The following is a 12300-nucleotide window of genomic DNA, read 5'->3' on the forward strand; positions in this document are numbered from 1 at the left end:
TACACTAAACGACCCTATAAGTCACGTTGTTATTAATAATAGTATTTGCATTACGTTCCACTAACTACATTTACGTCTTTCTGAGACGCCAAGTTGCCGGAATTTTGTCTCGCAGGAGTTTTTACGTGCCGGTAAAACAACCGACATGAGGCTGACGTATTTGAGCACCTTCAGGTACTACCGGAGCAAGCCGGGATCAAACCCACTAAGTTGAGCTCAGAAGGCCAGCGATCTACCGCTTAAGCTAGTTAGCCTGACCCAGCGTATTTTTTATTGCTAGAATTACTCATAGCTTGACCACTTTCATATGATCAAAGCAAAATGTCAGACCGATGTGAGTCTAGCTCACACCAGAAGTCATCGTGCACTGTAAATATTGTATCTCACGACATAGTGATCTGGGCTAATCAACGAAACTAAAATTATATCTATGAGTAATATGTATGATAGGACTGCAAGAATTAAGTAAAATACTCTGTCGGTGTTGGGTTCGGCTCCTTGGCTGAGTGGTCGGTGTTGAGGTCTTCGGTGCATAGGGTCTCGGGTTCGATTCCCAGCCGGTTCGGGGACTTCATCCGCGTCTGGTTATTTTTTGACTCGGGGTCTGGGTGTTTGTGTTTGTCCCAATATACTTCTCTTCATACATAAACACCCAGCACACCACACTATGAGGCACCGCAGAAACATAAATACTGAATACTTTCCTCCACACTGGGTCGCCTCATGAAGGGCATCCATCCGTAAAGCATGGTCAAGTCCACAAGTGCGAAATACTTCAAATCCACGACCACACCAAAGTGTGGGAAAAGAAGAAGAAACTAGAGATATATATAGTTCCTGAAATAGTAATTGGATGAACCTACCTAAAACTCTGCACAAATTTGACAATTCTGAAAGTTAAATAACGGAGGCAACATACGTTTGAATACAAATGGTAAAAGCCTTCAAAATTTCTACTAGTGTTGAAAATGACTACCTCGTTCATCCTTATCTAAAATAAAAAATAAGCCTGCAATTTCACGTGACTGTAATAAGTGCAAGACCTCCAGCTTTACGTGGATCTGAACCAGAATAACCCTCAGCTTCCGTGATGATTTTAGCGGCATGGCATCTGGAATAGCTCTGGTGGTCGTCACATTGGGTGTGCTGTGAGCTCAAGGTCCTGGTGAAAGTTCGTAGCGCTACAGATGCTTTTCTTTATTTTTCCCCAGTGGTTTAGCATCGTACTAACACATGGAAGGTTTTTGGTGACGCAGGATAGGAAAGGGTTAGGATTAAGAAGGAAGTGAACTTTGGCCTTAATTAAAATATTGCCTGATGTGAAAATGGTAAACCACGGAAAATCATCTTCAGGGCTGGCGACGGTCTTTAATATGTATTTGGCCAATCGTTAATGTCGAACATTTACAGAATGCATTGTAATGTGGAAGAGTAAAATAAAACGAAACCCATATTTGTAAGGAATGTAGTATGAATCGTAAAATGTTACCACTTCAGACTTTAAATACAAAAGTTTTTCCGATTTTATTTTGAGCTGTCGAGAAGACTATGAAAACTCCGTATTCTGTCACAGGCGCAACGTAACACTTTCTGTCTCATAGTTGCATTAGCAGATGACCATCACTCGATACAGTTTTGCTGCTTACTTACCTCTGGGAATCTTCAGCCGTTTGAGCAATGAGAGCGAGTTGTATTCCTTCGTAAAGAAAAATTGTGTAACGAATATTGCCAAATACTGAATATTCCTAGGAATGCGGTTGGATCACCACAAGAATGAAAGAATATCCTGCTCACCAGCGAGTTTGAAATATGTAAAACCGTCTATATATAATTCCTGCCCATAGTTTTAAATTTCATTTTTATCCTTGATGTGATTTAGGATATTAGAAGATGTTCATTTGGTCGGACGAACATGACTGTCATTCTATGTTTAATAATGTTTTATACCTTAAATTTTCGTTTACGTTACCAGTTGTATTCGAAAGCCTGGAGTCTTCTTATCTTCTCAGAGTTAACAAAATATAAAATAAATAATGTGGTTGCATACCTTATGACAATGATAGGAATGAAAGAACGAAGATATGACGTCGAAAGAACGAGGATCAGCTACTTTAGAAATAAACGTTACACATGAAATTATTGGACAATGAATATAATAGAGAAAAGAAGGCTGTCTTCTGTTGTAAAAAGAATAGAGAATTAATTGAAAGTCAGTGTGGGAATGTGTATCCATAATATCAGAACGTAAATGAAGTAACAATTTAACATTACTTATGATACTCAAATACACTCGCCACAAATTGGGTGTCATTTGTAAAGTAATATATTTTGATACTTACCCCATGCTTGTTTGTCAATGGTAACTTTACTGATTCTACTTGAACTTGAAATAAATAAATAAATAAATAAATAAATAAATAAATAAATAAATAAATAAATAAATAAATAAATAAATAAGGGAGACTTTAGAATTCAAAACTGCCCCAGACAGATTCCGGAATGCACTGTCTGACAGCTTCGAAATTAAAACAGGAGACCGACAAACTGATGGACTTCTACCAATAATGTTCAATTTGGTTCTGGATGAAGTGCTGAAACAATGGAGACATTTGAACAAAACCACGGGTATCGAAGGTGTAAAGATAGGATACAAGATCAAACACAACGCTATAGTGGACTACTTGGCCTTCGCAGATCATATGGCATTGTTACACGAGACGTAAGAGGATGCGAAGATGGCGCCAGCAAACCTAACGGAGACTGCGGCGAAGGTTGGCCTGACGATAGCGGACAAGAAGACCAAAATTCTGAGTGCAAAGGCCAACCGGAAGGTTAGAGATCAAGTAGTAAAGAGAGTCGACAGTCAGAATAATAAAAGTGCGGGAGACAAAGCGCAATTCCTGCAGAAACTACGATTCACGGCCAAGGCTATTTATGGGATGAAGAACCTATCGAAGAACGACAAACCGCGACACTGTACGATGACCATTCGGAACGCTGCATTGTAGGCTACGGAGACAATGATATTAGGTAAAAGAGATTGTATTCGATTGGAACAGGAGATATCCTGAGTGATAATATCTCTATAATACACAATTTAAAAAATTAGGGGAACATGTTTTTGAACATATGTCATGCTCCACAAAACAATACCTCACACCCAGGTATATTGCCAACTAAACTTTTATTCTTTACCGTTGAAGTATACAAAAGAACATCGATGGATTCGCGTTCATTTTCAGAATAAAAGCGGATTTTCCGATGATACAGACCCTTATTTGATCTGTGGTGAACTAAGTATCTCTAGGCCTAGGGTAGAGAAAGTGAAATCTGTCTGCTAACGAATAAGGGTAGAAAATGTCCAGGACGAGGAAATTAGACAGAAGTACATGGATATGATTAGTGAGCAGTTTCGAACAGTACAGTAGACAGTAAGCAGGTTCAGGATATAGAAAGTGAATGGGTGGCATACAGGGATGCTGTAGTAGAAACAGCAAGGGAATTCCTAGGAACAACTGTGTGTAAAGATGGGAAAAGGCGAACATCTTGGTGGAATGATGAAGTGAGAGCAGCTTGTAAACGTAAAAAGAAGGCTTATCAGAAATGGCTCCAAACAAGGGCCGAGGCATACAGGGATTTGCACGTAGATGAAAGAAACCGAGCGAAACAAATAGTTGTTGAATCCAAAAAGAAGTCGTGGGAAGATTTTGGTAATAACATGGAAAGGCTAGGTCAAGCAGCAGGGAAACCTTTCTGGGCAGTAATAAAGAATCTTAGGAAGGGAGGGAAAAAGTAAATGAACAGTGTTTTGAGTAATTCAAGTGAACTCATAATAGATCCCAGGGAATCACTGGAGAGGTGGAGGGAATATTTTGAACATCTTCTCAATGTAAAAGGAAATCATCCTGGTAGTGTTGTGAACAGCCAAGCTCATGGGGAGGAGGAAAATGATGTTGGTAACATTACGCTTGAGGAAGTGGAAAGGATGGTAAATAAACTAAATTGTCATAAAGCAGCAGGAATAGATGAAATTAGATCTGAAATGGTGAAGTATAGTGGGAATGCAGGTGTGAAATGGCTTCATAGAGTAGTAAAATTAGCATGGAGTGTTGGTAAGGTACTTTCAGATTGGACAAAAGCAGTAATTGCACTTATATATAAGCAAGGGAACAGGGAGGATTGCAACAACTATCGAGGTATCTCATTGATTAGTATACCAGGCAAAGTATTCTCTGGCATCTTGGAAGGGGGGGGGGGTGCGATCGGTCGTTGAGAGGAAGTTGGATGAAAACCAGTGTGGTTTCAGACCACAGAGAGGCTGTCAGGATCAGATTTTCAGTATGCGCCAGGTAACTGAAAAATGCTACGAGAGGAATAGGCAGTTGTGTTTATGTTTCGTAGATCTAGAGAAAGCATATGACAGGGTACCGAGGGAAAAATTGATCACCATACTGTAGGACTATGGAATTAAAGGTATTTTATTAAAATCAATCAATGATGATGATGATGCTTGTTGTTTTAAGGGGCCTAACATCGAAGGTCATCGGCCCCTTAAAATCAATCAAAGGCATTCATGTTGACAATTGGGCTACAGTGAGAATTGATGGTAGAATGAGTTCTTGGTTCAGGGTACTTACAGCGGTTGGACAAGGCTGTAACCTTTCACCTTTACTGTTCGTAGTTTACATGGATCATCTGCTGAAAGGTATAAAATGTGCGGGGGGGGGATTCAGGTAGGTGGAAATGTAGTAAGCAGTCTGGCCTATGCTGACGACTTTGTCTTAATGGCAGATTGTACCTAAAGCCTGCAGTCTAATATCTTGAAACTTGAAAATAGGTGCAATGAGTATGGTATGAAAATTAGCCTTTCGAAGAGAACTGAATGTCAGATTGGTGATACAAAGCCAGAACAGGTCGATAATTTCAAGTATTTAGGTTGTGTGTTCTCCCAGGATGGTAATATAGTAAGTGAGATTGAATCAAGGTGTAGTAACGCTAATACAGTGAGCTCGCAGTTGCGATCAGCAGTATTCTGTAAGAAGGAAGTCAGCTCCCAGATGAAACTATCTTTACATCGGTCTGTTTTTAGACCAACTTTGCTTTACGGGAGCGAAAGCTGGGTGGACTCAGGATATCTTATTCATAAGTTAGAAGTAACAGACATGAAAGTAGCAAGAATGGTTGCTAGTACAAACAGGTGGTAACAATGGCAGGAGGGTATTCGGAATGAGGGAATAAAGGCTAATTTAGGAATGAACTCGATGGATGAAGTTGTACGCATAAACCGGCTTCGGTGGTCGGGGTCATGTGAGGCGAATGGAGGAGGATAGGTTACCCAGGATAATAATGGACTCTGCTATGGAGGGCAAGAGAAGTAGAGGGAGACCAAGACGACGATGGTTAGACTCGGTTTCTAACGATTTAAAGATAAGAGGTATAGAACTAAATGAGGCCACAACACTAGTTGCAAATCGAGGATTGTGGCGACGTTTAGTAAATTCTCAGAGGCTTACACAATGAACGCTGAAAGGCATAACAGTCTATAATGATAATGTATGTATGTATGTATGTATGTATGTATGTATGTATGTATGTATGTATGTATGTATGTATGTATGTATGTATGTTCAATAAAAGTTGTAGATATTCGTATTGAGGGTAATATCCGTTAATACTCCACTGCACTATCCAAGAATTAATTATGGCTTTTAGGAGATGTATTTACTAGGTTTGATCCTTATCAGTTATTGGGATTGTCTGATCGGGGGCAAGTACAAGTCTGGTACTCTGGTTTTTAACTTTTTGACCTGATAGTAGGGGTATAGTTTATGCAGGGTCTCTATGAGATATTCAACATGGGAAGTATAAGATAATGCAATAGGTAAGATATTTGTTGTTGATGTTCCTTTAGTATTTTTAAATAAACTTTTGATTTGTATGAAATTAAGAATAAAATTTGTGGGATTGGCTTCTATTACTTCTTTAACAGGAATTAGTTGTTCTTCAAGACTGAGGGGATTTAATACCATTGGTTTCTTCTTAGGCTGTTTAATGTCTTGGGTTTTACGTGATCCTAGAACAGGAAATTCATCATCTGTTTTATCATCTCCCGAGAGAGAAGAATTATCTAAGAGGGAATTATTATCAGCCTTGGAAGTGTTATTTGGAGAGTCACTTGAAAGCAAGGGTCGTATTATTCCTTGAGGTTTATTATGACTGATTCTTTATTTGCTTCACATATTGGGACTGAACTGTTCAAGTTCAAGGAAACGTCCTGTTGAGGGAGGTTTCTAGAGGAAGATGATGTGTCATTAGAATGTTCAATAATTTGCTGAGGGTCAGTAGTTGGCTGAAGATTCATAGTTGCATTTGCTGGGTTGGAGGTGTCTTCCTTGGAGGAAACTGAATGTTGATTAGGTGGCTGGTTCTTTTCTTCTAGAGTCTCAGGTAGTGAGGAAGATACTCGGGTCAGGTGGCCTTCTTCTTTAAAAATAAAACAGGTGGGAACGTCTGACGAAGTGTATGTCCAATAATTGGTTCCTTCAAAACATATTTGCAGTGCATTCGGTAGTTTATTGAAATATTCAGGTTTAACATATAGTTGTCGGCGGAAGTTAAGAATGTGTGTGAATCCCGGAATATTAATTCCAGCCTTTGGGCAGGATATAGATGACATTGGTTTGATACCCAGTTGTTGTAAGTGTTCTTCAATGACTGTGTTGGGTAAAATAGGACATACATTGGATAATATCACTCTCTTGTTTGCGACAGTTAATTGTCTGAAAGTGAGATCAATATTATTGATTCTAATTACAGGGTGATTGAGTGACAATCCCTGAACAATTTTTGTGTTTGATAGGAATATGCAAATTCTTGAGTTTGAAATACGAGATATATAACGTATGTTAGCTGGATCTGTTATTTTTCCTACAGCAAGAACGTAGTCTCTTGTTGGGATTCCGTCGTGAGCATCAATAGTAATAGCCTGTTCTTTTTTAGTGTTAACTGCATTACAGAAGCATACCTTATCTGAGACTACTTAGGTACATTATGAGTAGAACTGTCGGTAAGATAATGTACGGACTGATTTCCTTGGTAAGAAGCCATTTCCTTATGGATTGAAGGCTTTGAAGCCTCCCTCAATTACGATGTTGAACTGTTGGTTATTGATATCCTAACGGTTTTCTACACGTAGAACAGAAAATAATCAAGTTCATTCTAATTAAATAAAATTATGTCGAGTCCAGTCCTCGAAGTTTACACTGAGTCGTAATACTCACATTTAGTCCAGTATTTGTATTGAGGAAGGACTTGAAGTATGTTTATTTAGATAAAAACTGGCACAAATCAATAACACGTTTGTACTCATTCACTGCCACCTCGATTCCCTGCTACGGATCTTACCTAACACTTTGAGAACGATTACACTGGTAGGAACTGCACCCGGATCCTTCAGTAACTTATTTTCACTCATTTAAAGATAAACTATTTTCATTCCGATACAACCATAATACGTGGAATGAGCACTTCTTCGACACGCAATAAATATAAAAGAGATAGACATTCAATTAATATCGACAAATGCTGGAATGTTATCCTTACATAAACCAAAATGTTCCTGTATTACAAAACATTTGGGAAATACAGCGAGAAGTGAACAACCATTTGTAACGAGACCACGAAATGAAGATACATATATATGGTGCCCTTTACTGATTTTGTGTATAAATACAAGTTTCAGGATTTCACCATCGACACTTAGTATCTTGGGTTGAATTCATTCACTTAATACTGTAACGCAAGCGCGATAACAGAAGTGCGATAACAACTATAACTTGAAAACAATATTCTCTCACCATGGGTATAACTAATGCAGATATCGAGCTCGAATAACAATAACAACAACAAAAACAACAACAATTATTATTATTATTATTATTATTATTATTATTATTATTATTATTATTATTATTATTATTATTTTACAATGATTATTATTGTATGCATAGCTGTGAAGTGTTACATACATTTGGTATTAGTGTTATTATTATTATTACACGCGATATGATCGCGTTATTTTTGAGGTTATGTCATGAAACAGACACTGTATATAAACATGTATATCAGTTCAGTTGATGTAAATACCTGTAAATTAATAATATAATTTATTCTTACCTGTATATATAAATTGTAATCCATAATTGTGAAACACGCTGTAACTTCCAGAATGGTAATAGGTGACGAGAAAGAGTGAGAATATTCCATCCATTGTAAACTGTGTATTACGCACACTAGAATTTTCACGAAGATATATTTTGTTATGTAACTTTCTAGAAGCCTGGCCAGGCACATATATAAGGGGACGATCTTGATGGTAAAAGTTAGTTACTGCTGAGTTATTGACAGTTAGTTGTTGTTTAGTGGAGTTATGGTGTAGCAAGTATATATCCCGGGCTGACATGCAATGTTTGCAGTCTCCACATTGAAATACGCAGTCATCTGTTGTCAACTGTGTTTCAAAGTTGTAACCTCCATATTGAAGTGTTGGCAGTTGTTTTTAATAATGACGGCTTTGTTGATATTCTCGAAATGAAGTGTTTTATTGTGATACTGTGCTTAAGGTTATGTGTGTGTTAATTTGTGAATATATGTGAATAAAATTAATTGTACCAACTGACAGCATCACGTGTGCGTCAGTGTGGAAACGTTAACTGTACCTTTTTATATTCACTGATTTTATTATTTGGTTTATGTACGAGTATACTTTCACTTGAGGAAACACACTGCTTATCTATATTTTGGAACATTATCAAGCACTTTTACCCTTGACCACGTAGACCTAGTTATTCCTATCCGTAGGGAACATAGTGCTGTGGAAATTTCTGAAGGAATCCTCATTATCACCTACAACAAGATATAGCACTAGGCTAATATGTATCAACGACAGAACAACGATGACGTTCACTGACTAATGACTCTTATAGCCGAGTGCAACAATATCGATTAATGAGCTGCTAATCACAGATTACTTAATATATCTTTAAAATGTAACCTTTTGTTTAAATGATTGCGGTGTACCAACCATAACCACTGATTGGTTAATAGTGTTTAGTTAGCAGCGGATTTAATCAGTGAGCATAAGCGTTTTCTGCGAAAATGCAATACTGAATGCGCACACTTGTATTTCGTTCCACAATTGTTTGCGTGATTAAAACGAATACACAATTATCGAAGGTGCACACATGGACAAACGGTTCGAAATGGAAGGTAGGAAAAGGAAGATGTGCCATTTATTCTGATTTCGAGACAGACATCTTGAGAGAATTAGTTGGCAAAAAATAAAAATGTTATTGAAAACAAGAAGACGGATGGAGTTACCAAAAAGAAGAAGCTGGAGATCTGGAAAATAATTTAAAATGAATTCAGTTCGATTCAATTCAATTCCAGGTAAGCATATTTATTTAGTATACATTACCATTCATTAAAAATCACTCTGTTGTATTATTATTTTTATTTTCATGTTTTCATTATTTTGTTATAAGGCGGTGTTTAGCGAGAGTGCAAACATTTAAAAGTCTGCTATGGAAATATGAAAAGAAAGATATATGCAGATGAAAAAGTAAATTTTAATAAAACTGGTGGTGGTTATATTAAGCCTTCTAATTCCAAAAGTCTAAAAAGCACCATGGCTCTAATTGTGCCTACAATAACAAATTTAGAAAATCCACACGGCTCTGATGCAGTGCACCAGGAAGATGTAACAGAAGGTAATTCTCACTATCTAAATGTGATGCAATAAGTAATTTATTACTTCAAAAATAATACATTTACGTATCATGATGTTGCATATATGATCCTATTCATTTTGCAAGTTTCTACGTCTATTATTTCTATAATTAGAAATGCCACTTTATTATTTTGTTGTTTCAGAAATAAGCTCAATCCTCGAAGACATAATTTCTGTAAATGTAACTGATCAAAAAGTGGACACGATAGATTTACTGACTTGAACTTGAACCAAATAAGCCACAGCCAGTACCTTCGGGAACATCATTTTCAGTTCCAAATTCAACAAAGAAGATAATTTCCAGCCTTTCGAAGAAGAACGTAGCCTATCTCCATAAAATTAAATTATAGATTTCTGTGAAAAGAGAATTCGTATGTTAGATCAACAAATGGAATTTATAAGAAAATAATGTTAAAAAGGAACTGAAATCTTATAAATAAAAGAGTAGGGGGTCCGCTCTCTGCAATGTCATTCATTTCGCCAAATTTTGATATATTTATCCATTTTAGGTCAACTTGAGATCATATCAGAAGCTTTCGCGTCTGTTTGTTCCACCATCACAGGAAAACAGCTGAATAGATCTCAACCAAACTGCATATTTAGAGTCTACTCATCCAGAAGCAGGTTCCGATATGCACATAATTTAAACATCACTGAACAGACAGGGAGTTTACAGGAAGGCTAGAAGAGTTTTCTTCAGTTTTCTTTTTCACTATTGATTATATGTCGCCCAAACTTCATATTTAGAGTCTACTCATTCAAGAGCACGTTTCAATATGAATATCTTTTAAAAATCACCTAACATACTTGGGGTTTATAGGAAGACGAGAAGTGATATTTTTCCATTTTCTTTTACACTATTGATTATATCTCGACCAAACTTCATAATTAAAGTCTACGAATTCAGAAACATCTTTTATATGCGTATCTTTAACAATCAGCTAACAGACTGGGGATTTATAGGAAGACAAGAAGAGATTTTTTCAATTTTCTCTTTCTCTATTGATTATTTGATATGCATAATATTTAAAAATCACTGAATAGACTGGTGGTATAAAAGGAAAACCAGAAGAGTTTTTTCAATTTTCTCTTAGACTATTGACTATATCTCTACCGAACTACATATTTAGAGTCTAATCATCCAGGAGCAGGTTTCAATATGCACATAATTTAAAAATCTCTGAATAGACTGGGGGTTCGAAGGAATAAAAAAGAGTTTTTCATGCTTTTCACACTATTGATTATATCTCGACCAAACTTCGCATTTTGAGTCAAATCGTCCAGGAGAAAGTTTTGATATGCATATAATTTAAACATCAGTGAGCAAATTGGGGGTTCAGAGGAAGACCAGAAGAGGTCTATTTTATCAATTTCCACTTACACTACTGATTATATGTAAAATCTCTGGACTACATGAGAAACGCCCCTTCATTTTAAATAATTTTTATTATGTACATAATTTCGCTTACTCTTCAAATGACGGAGAAAATTACAATTTTCTACGGGCTTCATGCTCGGCAGCCAGTGACGGACCCCCTCGCACACCTACAGTTATTTGAGGATCCATAAAAGAGAAAGTCAGAGGATGCATAATATTTCTCTCGGATTGAAAATTAACCCCACCTAATGTAACTGAACACCGAGGAAACATGAGGTAGAACTTTTCTTTTGGTGTCTGTACAGCATGTCTACGCGTTTGTATATTCGTAGCATGCCTGCCTCTTACCCGGAGACATGAATAGAGATGCGTGGTTATCAGTAACTGCGCTGTGTTGGGGAGACGTTGTGATTCTTTCGCAGATAGCATTTTTCAACAAACAAATCAATTCACGGCCATTCTGTAAAAATCAAAAATGTATCTTGGATGTCTTTTAGTTTATTGTGTAGGAGCACAAATTGTCCATTTGATGACGTGTCACTTATTATAGAATACATCCAATAATACCGGGTGAGTTGGCCGTGCGGTTAGGGGCGCACAGCTGTGAGCTTCCATCTGAGAGATAGTGGATTCGAACCCCACTATCGGCAACACTAAAGATGGTTTTCCGTGGTTTTCACACCAGCAAATGCTTGGGCTGTACCTTAATTAAGGCCACGGCCGATTCTTTCTCACTCGTAGGCCTTTCTTATCCCATCGTCGCCATAAGACCTATCTGTGTCGGTGCGACGTAAAGGAAATTCTAAATATACACATATATCAGAGTCTTTATAATGATAAGGCTTGCATGCGCGCACCACACACGCACGAGCACCTTCATTGCGTTCTTTAACAACCCCCCCCCCCCCCATCTGCCGATCCTGGCTACGCTACTGTAGTAGGTATATCCTCTTGCGAACAGCTGAATGTTTGTAGTGATCTTAATGGAGCGGAGGTGCACTTTCTCTCGGAGCTTCCAATTCAATTGTGCCATGTTTTATAGCTCGTAACTAATCAGCCTATATTTCTTGTCACGTCTTTGGGGTTTTTGACATACACCCAGAAATTAAAAGCGAATTCAAATGTAAATTGAAGC

This window comes from Anabrus simplex, chromosome 2 (assembly GCF_040414725.1).
Source record: "Anabrus simplex isolate iqAnaSimp1 chromosome 2, ASM4041472v1, whole genome shotgun sequence".
In the NCBI taxonomy this organism is placed as follows: domain Eukaryota; kingdom Metazoa; phylum Arthropoda; class Insecta; order Orthoptera; family Tettigoniidae; genus Anabrus; species Anabrus simplex.